General features: G+C 31.8%; 1 protein-coding gene across 1 annotated transcript in view; it reads left to right on the top strand.

Moving 5' to 3' along the window:
- LOC126885173 (uncharacterized) overlaps positions 1-3,401 on the top strand; it is a 380,912-nt gene extending 377,511 nt beyond the window's left edge. Inside the window, exon 2 of the mRNA XM_050651599.1 lies at positions 3,388-3,401. The gene's annotated coding sequence lies outside the window, so the exon portion shown is untranslated. The remainder of the gene's footprint in view (positions 1-3,387) is intronic.
- The last annotated feature ends 8,672 nt before the right edge of the window (positions 3,402-12,073 follow it).

Here is a 12,073-nt window from a genome sequence, read left to right as displayed (position 1 = left end):
AAAATATTGTGTTTTGTGTTTGTGTGTTTTTTTGTAAAATTTATTACTAATTTTCTTTGTTTATTTGTTGCATTTACATAAAAAGATAGTTTTTAATTGTTTCAAAAATGTTGCATGTAGTGGTTGTGTTTTTGTTTGTAAAATGTATTACTAATAAATTATTTTTATTTCTTTATTTGCTACAGTGTTACATTGATTACCGGATTGATAATCGGTAATCTTCAATTGTCAATTCAGTCATGGCTTACTTAAAATTTAGATAAATTTAAACACCTAAAATAATTTGATCTGAAAAATGAAAATATCTCGAAAACTAATAAATTTGGCCACAGGGAATGTTATATAAAAATTAAAGTACGTTAATGTTACTTTTCAATAATGATATAAAATACAGGGTGTTCCATTTAACATTAATGAGAAAATAATGTACTTGCGTTTTGACTCACCCTGTATTTGATATAAAGAAAATTAGCAATATCAATAATTCTTAAAAATTTTGACAATAAATAAAAAAATATGGCATTAATAAACCATTGCTGTTGTGCTTATTTTTATTTATACAGGGAGTTGAACTTGTTACGATTTTCATACAAAATTGGTTATAACTTTGTAAATACCCTGTATAACATTACAAACTTTTATATTTTTGTGATGGAGAAGTTAACAGGATTTCGAATATAAAATAAACTATAGGGTGTTCCATTTAAAAAAAAAAGAATGTGTGTGTACTTTGTACGCACGTAAGAAGTTATACTTCTATTATATGATTTAAACGAAATTAATATACTTTTTATTTATATTTTGTTTAAATATTAAACTAATTTATACTTACTACTTCTCAAACATTTTTATTAGAACAGTACCAAAAATTAAAATAATAAAAGAATAAAACACACACAAACACATTAAACAAGCCACAAATGATGTCTGAACATTAATTGTCGAAAATTTTTTTAACTAAATACGTATTTTCTGAAAATACAATTATATAATAAATATACTTACAATCATAAAATGTATTAAAAAAAACAAAAAAGAAAGTTTCTATTGGGACTCGAACCAGCGCTGATAAGAGCGGTTGGTATTGGAATTCATTCGCCTTCTCCGCTTAGCCACGGACGCTATGTGTCATTATTTACGAAGATCGACTAACTAAACGGATTAAACTTGTGATATTTTGATATTTTGAAAATTGATCAAATTATTTTAATTTTGAATTGAAATGATTTAGAATTGAAAAAATACAACAAAACATAGAGTAAAAAAACAATATATTAGGTGAATATTGATAGAAATTTTGATGGTAATCAAATTATATAAATAAAAGTATTACATACTATGTATTTTGGCAGATCAAATAGGTAGGTTTATACCCATGATACATTAACAATCATTACGTACCTGTTGCTTTTAAAAACTATTTAAAAGTCACTACAATATTATAAACTTTTTTGTTTCTGTCCTCACAACAATAAAACTAATATATTATACATTTGTTTACCTTTACCTTTACCTCCAAACCACAGCTGCCATATCGGATAATTTTTGACATGTCATTTGAACATCCAATCAGAACAAAGTTATAATGCGCATGCGCCGGGCTGATAGGTTTTAACATATAAAAAAATCACCCTCTATCGCCGGTAAAGAAGTATAACTTCAAAAATAAGTTAGGTCTGCCACGGTGTTATCGAACACCCTGTAACATTCTAACTAATTTTGTAATGTGAAGCTCAAAGGTGGCTAAAATTTTTGTTATTAACTTTTATTGCTATCTATTACTGTAGCGGAGCTATTGAGCTTTACCTACTAATCAATCACCCTGTATAATGACAGTATTCACAAACTAAAAACTTATACATAATACGAGATAGAGTAGATAAACAGTAATTTCAATAAAGTCACTTGTGTGTTGTGCCAGTTTGCATTTCAATTTAATAAAATCTTTTGGGTCTACATTACAACAACTAAAAATATTCAGGTGCCGTGAACTAAAGAATACTAAAAACACTCTTTATAATGCAAAACACACAAAGATGTATAAGATACAAGTCTAGATATCGTTTACATAGTAAGTCGTAAAACTTTTAAAAGACTGGGTAATTCTAGATAAAGTTAGATTCCTGAATAAAATATTATATAATATTATACTTAGAAATGGACCAATGCCATCAAGCTAACTACTTTTATCACTATAGTTAAGAATCACCTAGAGATGGTAAAGATTGTAGAAGATCCCTTTCGACCACGACCACTTTTGTAGGGGGTGTCGCGGATTTTTACCAAATTCTAGTACAAAAATGTAGCCTTTAGCTATTTTTCAGCCTTCTAGGTCTCCCTGGTCTTGAAATATGCCCCTCAAAAATGACCCTTTTACCCTATATATGAAGAACTATAGTCAGCCAGACGGCTCAGTGGGCAGAGGCGCACTCGATCGACAAATCTAGCGGATATACGATCGAGGTTCGAGCCCTAGCCTGGTCATTTGAAAAATAAAAAGATCACGTGACCCAAAACGTCGTAGTATAAAATTCTATATAGAATCTACGACTTGATCTGGAATAAACTGGTTTCTGCTCTAAACCACTGCTCTCAACAGAGCCTATTTTACTTCAAATCAGGCCTCAGGTACTACACCATTTTCGGGCCCCTAAATACATATTACATATTTAATAATAATAAGAAGAACTTTCTTAAATGAATTAATTATTTAATAGAAATACAGTAGCAGCAGAAATTTAAATTTTTATTGACAATAAATAAAATGTATATTTTTAAACAATTAAGCATTGTTTAAATACATTGTGTAGCATTTAAGATGAAGACAGCTCTATACAAGGTGTTTGGTAATAAATGGTCCATAGCTTAACCTTAGATTTCTGAGGTTGATATATAGGTTGATTTACGCTAATTTACCTTAGTACGAAAGTTGATAATAACCGAAACACAGGGTGTCAAAGTTAAACTTTTATTTTATTTATTTTTGAATATTTCCTGACAGGCATGCGATAACAACATGAAATTGGATTAGTGGGGGTTTTTTGGGACGAGAAACTTAAATTATATATTACCAGAGGGCGCCACATACGTCTTTTAGCGCTCATTTAATACGTTAAATTTTTTTATCCCTCATTCTACATAATTTTGAGATCAAAACTGTAGTATACAAAGGTATACTACATTTGAGTAAACGGGTTTTAAATCTACGATGCAAAATTCAATTTTTTGCATTTCATTGTAGTTACTAAAGAGTTTGCATATGAAAGTGTGAATTTTGTCATGAAATTTGATCTGTGGGGATAGAATAATATTTGGAACAACTTTTTCCGATAACTCTAACGCGAAGCAAAACATCGAAAAGTTACCCATTTGTTTATGGATTCGCAGTAAGCTGCGTTTAAAATTTAAATTTCAGCTGAGTATCTTAAAAAATGTGAAATTCAACCTGTATGACTTTGCAAAACCTCAAATCTGTATTTATTTTGATAGCCAAAATATAGGGCTGTCTTCATCTTGAATGCGACACACTGTATAACTATGTCATTTTGTATTGTAAATAATTTGGTTGTTAAACTTCCGATGACCAACCTTTTTTTATTACACGGATGACCAAGGGGGGAGGGGAAATGACCCCAAGTCAAAAATGACAATTAACAAAAAAAATGAAGTTTTTTTTATTTTTTTTGGCATGGACTTTATGTAGCTTGTCACAACATGAGTATTAGTGTCATGTGTAGTGTGTATGTTGAGTAAGTGTCTTGTTACTTTGCAAAGTCGACGTCATTAGCGTAAAACTACTTGGAATTACACACAATAGACGGTATTTTACTAAACATCAACTTCAGAATATATTTTTTATTCGTAAAATATAGGGAACTTTTCTTATTTCAAAATATGAGGATATCTAGAATGATATTAAAGTCAAATAAAAAAATAATGAGTTAAAAATTGAAAATACTTCTGAATTTATTAAAGAAAAACATACGCTGGGGTCACAATTTCCCCCGCTTGGTCATCCGAAGGTTAAACCATAAAAGGATATACCGTTCTTGGACAAAAATTTAATGGTTGCTATTATGCGTTACGGAACGTTTCTCCAATGTTTCTTTTCTTCTAAATAACTTTTTTCCATTAATGTTACAATTTGTCCTGCTGTACTACTTCTCTTGACTAACGTACCATACCAATAATTGATGAAATATGTTCAGGAGATCGCTCATGTTGACTAACTGTCCTATCGATATTTTTCCAGTCATTATTCCCACCGAAAATTAGAAGAACAATAATTTTCGTAGAAATCCGTTTACAAACGTCAAAATAAACATGGCTACATTTAGGACTGTACACTAACTACTCGCAAAGAATTTTCCCCCCTTCGCTTTCATTTTCAAAATCGCACTTTGTAAATATTTGGTTTTTCGTACTTCCGGGCCTAAAGTGACAACTTCACTCCCTTGTGACAGGTACTAAAGTGTCACATTTAATCCCTCCGGGATTAAATATTGACGAAACTCCCGGAACGATTAAATCACAAACAAACGAATTTAAGGGATATTTTATTGAAAAATATAATTAATTAGAATGGTAATTAACGTTAATATTCAAATTAATATTGTGACAGTTCGTCATATTGACCAGTCTTTCCTGGGTTAATGCAGCAGGTAATTTCCAAATTTACCTTAAGCATTAAATATTTATCATCCGGAGCCTCCCGTAAGAACTGATCTACCTGCTCAGACGTGAGAATTCTTGACTTCTTTGGCTTAAATCCCTCATTTCTTCTCTTCAAAAAAGCTAATAATTTTGGAAATTTACTTATATCAATATCTTCTCTAATGTTAATAACCGATTTCAGCATTGAGTAATGTGCCCAGAGAGTTGAGGCACAAACCGCTTTTGATTTATCATCGAAGTAGACTAACAGCGCATTTTCAGTAGGTTGTCTCACATTTTTTAAGCGGCACCACTTTTTAAAAGCATCGTACTGCTGCTCGTATAGTTTTCTAGATTTCGGTGGTAACAATTCTTCACCTACTTCGGCTGCTCTTTTATCAATATCAGATACACCTTCTTCACTCATGATACCAATAATTATCAATAACAATGTTTCTTTACAATGACACTAGTAATGACAATGTTTCTAAATTATAACTGTCACAACGCAATGTTACTATGGTAACTTATTTTAAAGACAGTTTATTAAATGAGTTGAAGAGAGAAAAAACTGATTGAAATTATTGAAATAATTAATAAAATCATACCGGAAGTACGAAAAGTATCGTATATACCTTGCGACTGAAGTACATTTAATCCTTCAGGTAAATTATGGCCCTCCCTGCGGTCGGGCCATAAACTTTACCTTCAGGATTAAATGTACTACTTCAGTCCCGCGGTATATAATGTACTATTATTATTATCCAGTTGTGTCAAAATAAACATGTCTACATTTAGGACTGTACACTAACTACTCGCAAAGAATTTTCCCCCCTTCGCTTTCATTTTCAAAATCGCACTTTGTAAATATTTGGTTTTATTATTATCCAGTTGTGTAACACATTCACTAATTTTATCAATATATTGATTCAGTCGATTATTTATAAAATATTGTTGTAATTCCAGATTTAAATATTTTGGCCAATCCCCTATATCGCTAGGTTATTAACCTTGTCGTTTTCCTGCAACAACCTAAAATTAACCTAAAAATCAACAATGGGGTCATCATTTATCATTTCCTGTTCGTAAAATGAAATAATTTTGAAAATTTATTCTGTTGCAATAAAAAATATTTTTTTGTGATCTTTCCGGACCACATTAAAATATGGGCTCGAGGCACGTGCCTCACGGGCGTAGTGGTAAAATAGGCCCTGGCTCTAAACACTAATTATTTATAATGATTGGAGTAGGAATAGTGTGGCCCCTCAGGCGCTTGTTTCGCATTGCTCTTTCGCATCAAAAAAGAAGTGCTGTACCTATATATTATATACGTGTTGCGTGCGTCCTATACCTTCTATTTATATGTATATACATACATGCACATAATATACGTACAGAATTTATTTCGGTGAAGCGATGAAGGTCGCGAATTCAATGTTTTTCCCCATCCAAAAAGTCCACAACGTTGCAAGAAGTTTTCACTTAAATAAAAGGTACCTTTTGCGGTTTTGCAAATTGTTTCATCAAAAGACAATGTAGCATAAAATAAGACCTCGAGCTCCAAAATCGGTCCACTTGGCGCAGAGATCTAATATTGGGTAAAAGGAGCTATTTTTGAACCTTTTGAGGAGCATATCTTGCCCAGAGTCACCTAGCGGGCAAAAAAAATTGCTATGGAATACAGCAAACTGTTCTTTTTTTTAAGGTACAAAAATATACTAAAATTTCGTAAAAATCTGCGGACTCCCCTCTCTACTAAAGTGGTCAAAAAGTAAAAATAATACATATGTATATTAAATATATAATAATAATATATTATTATATATATTTATATTAAATATAATAGTCAAGTTGAGTTGACAGCTTTTGAGTGACGTGTTCACATATATTTGAGACTAGAACGATAAACACAAAGTTTGTAATGATAATTAAAAATTTTAATTGAAGATAAGAGTGAATACATGTAAAAGGTGTAAATGGAACATATTGCCGAGTGACCACTAAACAGACAGACACGATAGATACACCCAGGTCCGCTCTTCGTAAATGAATGAGCTTTCATCACGTGAACACAAATATGAAATTAAAGAGTAATTATACAGTTTGGCTACTGCTCTCCGCTCTGTTCACGGTTTTTTATATAAATAATATGCTGAATTTTACACTAACCCAATTTTCCTCCTTGAAATTACCGTAATTCAGAAGTTGTATTTTCACTCAACGGCGATGCCAGCGGATTATAATTAGTGTTCGGAGTTGCAATGGATGGTTTCGTGTCAGCTTCTGCTCATGACTTCTACAGGGTGAAGAATGTTGATCAGCATGTTTCTTAAATATTATTCTATAAATTCAATTCCCGCTAATTCATCAAACTTTATGGAAAGCTAAAACAGGTCTATCTTTATTCCAAATGAGACATATTTTAACAATATAGACATACCCCATTTCTCAAACCTCTTTCTTCAAGAGGTATTCAGGCATCCATTATTTTAGGGTATTCTTTCCATGTTAATTAATTTTAACTGATAAAAGCTGGTATCGTGGTGTTAATTCAATAGAGTGCTAAGGTTGAGATTATTTTCATATCTTTTAATGGTTATTTTTCATTGATTTTAACCTCCATTCGTGTAGTAAGATTTTTCGTCACGTGTTGAATTCTGTCCAATCAGACTATTATTATAGTGGGAATTTTCTACTTACATTATTATAGTAGGTCTAGAAATTAACGAAGGAAAAACAAAATATCTACTCTGCTCTAGAAGAGAAGATAACAGGACGAGAGAAATCAAAATAGAAAACTACACTTTTGAAAGAGTCCAACAATTTAAATATTTGGGAGTAATAATGAATGGCCAAAACAAGAGAAGTGAAGAAGTAACGGAACGAATACTAGCAGGCAACAAAACATACTGGAGATATCATAGGCTTCTGAAGGACAAGAACTTATCCAGAAATACAACACTGAAAATATACAGAGTTGCAATCAGACCAGTAGTTACGTACGCAGCTGAGACAATGTGCCTCACGGAAAAAGATGAAGAAAAATTGAGAATATTCGAAAGGAAAATCCTCAGACGGATTATGGGCCCGATAAGAATGGACAACGGAGAAATGAGAAGAGGAATGAACCATAAACTAAGAGACATAATGAAGGGAGAAGATATAGTTAGATTTATTAAATCACAGAGGCTGAGATGGCTGCTGAGATGGCTGGGACACATAGCGAGAAGGAAAAACGACTTACTGATTAAGAAGATCACCAGATGGAAACCAGAAACTGAAAGACCAAGGGGAAGACCCAGAGAGAGATGGGAGGACCAGGTCATGAGAGATATCAAAATTCTGGAAGTGAGAATCTGGAGGGAACTATGCACATATCGAAATGAGTGGAAGAAAATTGTAACGAAAGCCAAGTCATACAACAAACTTTGACAACATACAAGTAGAATGCGAAGTGATTCACCGCAATAAGCAAATCAGAGAGCTCTAAGTAAGAGCGGCAAACATTTCACCCGGAATGAAAAGCCCTGATGCTGATGATTATTATAGTGGGAATAATTTTTAGGTAGATTGTTTCTGTTTAGTTACGAGATTCCTAGTTTTGACCACTGTCAAATTTAAGAAAAAGAACCATAATAAGCTTTTAGCCGCTCGAGTTTACTTCGGTAAGATTATTTCATGAATAAAACTGTATTTATAGTCGGTTCGCTAAACTCAGACACAACTGGCTAGTGATTTTAGTAGGTAATTTTTTTGTTTTTGACCAATTTTGCCAAAATTGGCAAAATTACTAACTATTTAGTAATTATTAACTATTTAGTAATTATTTTTTTTGCCAATCTTACCAAATTGGCAAAATTACTTACTAAAATCAATAGCCAGTTGTGTCTGAGTTTAGCGAACCGACTATAAATAATTTTACTTAATATTTTATTGATATCTTCGTCTGAATATTTGCTAAACTGTGCTATGCACTTTGACAAGTTGGGAAATGTGTGTCACATTAATTGGGATAAATGTCACTAAATGTTTTTATATAAACACTAGGAATTTTATATGTAAGTATTAAAAAATAACCTGTCGAATATCGCACGATAGTAAGAATAAATAAGAAAATAATTATTTCTCAAACTTGTTTTCATCCGGCAAAAGTCACTCGAGTCCTCCGGGCTCTCGTGTCTATTGCCAGGCAACAAGTTTTCGAAAAATTGTCGCATTATTGTCAAAATTTATTCTCACTCTCTTGTGATACTAACGTTGGAAATATACTTTTTACTGATTTATGCACTTACAAGCACGTCAGAAATTCACATGAGAAGAAACCTTGTACCCTGTAAATGTACCCCTGCCAAATATGGACTCTTAATACAGCAGAGTTCGTTAAGAGGGGTCCAAAAAAAAATTTATCCTTAGAAAAACTCAAAATCGTCAGATTAAGATAAGGTAAGTTAACTACAAGCAGAACAGTGTATATTTCAAAAATCTGACGATTTGAGCGGGGCGTAAGGAAATTCGTGAGTCACAAAGTTTCACAAAAAAAGTAAATATTTCGCGAAATGAACATTAGATCGAAAAACTGAAAAATACGTGTTCAATATTTTCCAAAATCTATCGAATGATGCCAAAGACGAGAGGATAACTTAAAATTTTAAATAAGAACCCCAGATCAAAAAATTGAAAAATACGTGTTCAATATTTTCTAAAAATCTGTCGCATGACATCAGACACCAACGGAGGTGGGGAGGGGGGGGTTACTTTAAAATCTTAAATATTTTTTATTGAAGATTTGGATTCCTTACGTAAAAATAAGTAACTTTTATTCGATACATTTTTTCGAATTATGGATAGATGGCGCTATAATCGGAAAAAGATTGTTGGAAATGGAAAATTAAATTAAAAAGTGGCAAGCGCCCACTAAAATGGAAAACTTTACGTAACTTTTTTTGGTTTTAGGACCTAATCTTCACAACCCAATAGGTCCCCATAACGCTCGAGTAATTGCAAATTTAGCATACTTGCCTCCCCTACTATTTACAGTTGTACGGACGAGATGTTGAAGATCTGGTTAATTGATTATGATTAATGGGCAAACTGAACTTGAACTGAACAAACAATGAGTAAATAAAAAACTGGAAGAAGGAAAAGATCTGGAATAGAAGTGAAACTCTTCAGAGCAGCGGTAGATAGATTAAAGATCTAGAAAGTAAGTATGTAAGTAAGTATTGCCAAATATGTTTCTTATACTAGCCAATACTTGCAGACGCAGACAACACTTGCAATACTAGCAAACGCTCAAATACATGTCACTGCAGCAACGAATTTTAAACTTCCAAGATGAAATATTCGATTTGAAATTTGACGAATAATAACTAATTTTCATTAGCTACAATTCTGCTTCTACTGGGTCTACAGACTTCATATACCTATACACCGTTTAGTTTCATTTTTTTATAAGCTATATTTTTGCTAAGATCTTTTTCGGTAAAGTACTTCTTACTTTTTAAGTTACTTGATAAAGATAAAGATTTGGATAAAAAATGAGTTTGCCAAAAAGTGAATAACCCAGTATAATTCCCCAGTAAACATTTCGAGACATTTTGGGCCTTTTTTGACTTCCAACCACGATTTGTAGAACTTCAGGGTACCAAGGATAGAAATGGTATATTTGTAAAGTTGAGTCACTGTGACGTTACACAATCATAATTGAAAGTCAAACAAGGCTAAAACTATTTACTGGGAGGGGAAGGGGCCACTTTTCCAAACAAACCACGTGATTCATATTTCCATGGTTACAAAACTCGTTTTCAATGCTTTGCAGACTTTTTAAAATCCGGCAAACGCGCATCTGTCGACATTTAATACATCACTGCCGCCATCTACTAAATGACAGGTGAACTCATTTTCTCATCTATTAAGTGATAGTCAAACTAATTTATCACTAGCAAAATGCCAACTTGTTACAGTAATATCAACAAAATCCCTAGTTTGCTGATTTTTACTATACTTTTTAGTTTTAGGTACCGTTAATTTAAAAATTATGACAGTATGGGCAATGAACTTTTGCTTAAAATAAAGGTTAGGTTAAATAAAATAAAGGTATAGTTTTAATCCTTTGTGGTAGTTATTTTGTACCCAGTTCAAAAATTATTACACAAAATCAATTCTTAGGGCAGGTTACCAAGTAAGTTTTGACATGGATTATTTTAAGTACAGTTATAAAAAATGTAATGCTTTCTTTGGAAATTTTAACTAGATACTATTAAAATAGAAAGTCTACAATTCACGTATATATCCTTAAGTTGAAGATTGGTTTTGAAATAGTGACGTTAACTGTACCTAAAAACTATATAAATTTTAAAATTGTGTCATACCACCTTAAGGCCATCGGTACATAATTCGCAAATATTTTACGGGTATCCCTACTTTTTCTGTCTTTACACGGCAAATTACGTGTAGTAAAATTCACACTAGTATGGATATGTAAACATTACTAGAATGTCATTTTACTTGAAAATGTCATCATTAATTTAAAGAGATGGCGTTTCAATGTTCTTGGATAACTGTTATTTTTATAACTGCGAATTATTAATTCAGTTAATAAATGTGATAATTTTTTCACTAACTATTATTCAGTGATTGTAATAATTTATATGTACAACAAAAACTAATACTCAATCGAGAAAAGAGGAAAAGTGTTTAAGTGATTTTTTTAATAATATATTGTTACCATGGAACGCTTACAATTTTGAACATCTTTAACAACAAAATAGTTGGATCACAGAATATATTATCCTGATGTATTCTCTGCTTGGATCTTCCACAAAGAATACACAATAAATAACTTTTTATTAAGTTCACGTCTTAAATCAATTATTTATCAAATACACTATACATCAATATTATTTAATCAACAACTCAAAATATTCCCGATGCCATGTCAAATATAGTCCATCCGCTATCTTTTCCCATGCGGTACGATTCATTTTCAATCAAATTAAGTCAAAACAGAAAGTGAAACGTACGCCGACGTGTGTAGTATATAGTATACAGTATACAAAATGTATATACACATCGACGTTCGTTTCAATTTATGTTTTGACTTAATTTGATTGAAAATGAATCGTACCGCATGGGAAAAGTTATAGCGGACGGACTATATTTAAAATTGTCACTGTCTGACTGACAGTATGCTGACAATATTCTATTCGACTGAGTGCGTTGTATGACAAAGATAGATTTGGAAATATTACCACGGACATTGTGTTCATTTTTTTTGAATCCTGAAAAAACCAATAACTATTTTTAAATAATTTAAACGCATAATGAAAGACTATATTATTACCGAGAGCCGAAAGTCCCTTAGAATAAATAAAAAGTTTATTTTGAATGAGATATTTTAAATTAAATATCACACTAAATT

The sequence above is a fragment of the Diabrotica virgifera genome, chromosome 5, assembly GCF_917563875.1.
Source record: "Diabrotica virgifera virgifera chromosome 5, PGI_DIABVI_V3a".
Classification (NCBI taxonomy): domain Eukaryota; kingdom Metazoa; phylum Arthropoda; class Insecta; order Coleoptera; family Chrysomelidae; genus Diabrotica; species Diabrotica virgifera.
The sequence above is the reverse complement of the archived record's forward strand: the minus strand, read 5'-3'. Positions and strand labels throughout refer to the sequence as shown.